This window comes from Daktulosphaira vitifoliae, unplaced genomic scaffold (genome assembly GCF_025091365.1).
Source record: "Daktulosphaira vitifoliae isolate Bord-2020 unplaced genomic scaffold, ASM2509136v1 Scaffold_3, whole genome shotgun sequence".
NCBI lineage: Eukaryota > Metazoa > Arthropoda > Insecta > Hemiptera > Phylloxeridae > Daktulosphaira > Daktulosphaira vitifoliae.
In genome coordinates this window covers 34,606,823-34,607,577 of record NW_026099574.1, presented here as the reverse complement: position 1 = coordinate 34,607,577, position 755 = coordinate 34,606,823, and the positions used below count along the sequence as shown (strand labels likewise).

General features: G+C 32.7%; 1 non-coding gene across 1 annotated transcript; it reads right to left on the bottom strand.

Annotated features, from left to right (window-relative positions):
- Positions 1-682: 682 nt before the first annotated feature.
- On the bottom strand, positions 683-755 carry Trnak-cuu (transfer RNA lysine (anticodon CUU)). The gene has a single exon. It is a non-coding gene; the product is annotated as a tRNA-Lys (tRNA).

The following is a 755-nucleotide window of genomic DNA, read 5'->3' as shown; positions in this document are numbered from 1 at the left end:
TGCATTGATGGATTTGTTGCAATCTGCAACCCTACTGAAGGTCTTCATTGTCAACCTTGACCTTTATTGCTCTCAGATTAAGAACACGAATTATCGAGGGTATATAACAAACGAGGTCTTTGTATGTTCTTCGTAAACCGTTAAATCTGTACGTAAACAATACACTTTGCACCAAGAATGAGTACAAATAAATTTTCTTAAATTAAAGTGCATCTCAGTAAATGTCATTTTCTTGAGTTAATTAAGATTTTTAAAATTATTGGAAAATTTGAATAATATAAAAATTAACTGTTGTGTTAAATATATGTACTAAACGAAGGACACATTTCATAGCTAAAATAGATATTTTATACTACGACAAAAAATATACTTCGTATTGGGTAACGGGACATTGGCATTTGCCCAGTCTTTGACAATTTTTATGTTTGACATGATGTAGAGTTTATATGTTCTGAAAGTAGGATTTAGCGTCCTTTAATAGTCCTACAGACGATTCAAAAATAAAATATACCCCCCTTTATATATTGTTTAAGGTGTATTACATCACACGTATCACGATATCATGATATATCCGATTGCTAGAAATCGGTTTGTGTATCAATAACCGATTGTTTTCTTTAAACGATATTAAATAAAAATTTAAATAATTAGAAAAGGTTGGAAAAATATGCAAAAAATTTTTCGCCCAACGTGGGGCTCGAACCCACGACCCCGAGATTAAGAGTCTCGTGCTCTACCGACTGAGCTAGCCGGGC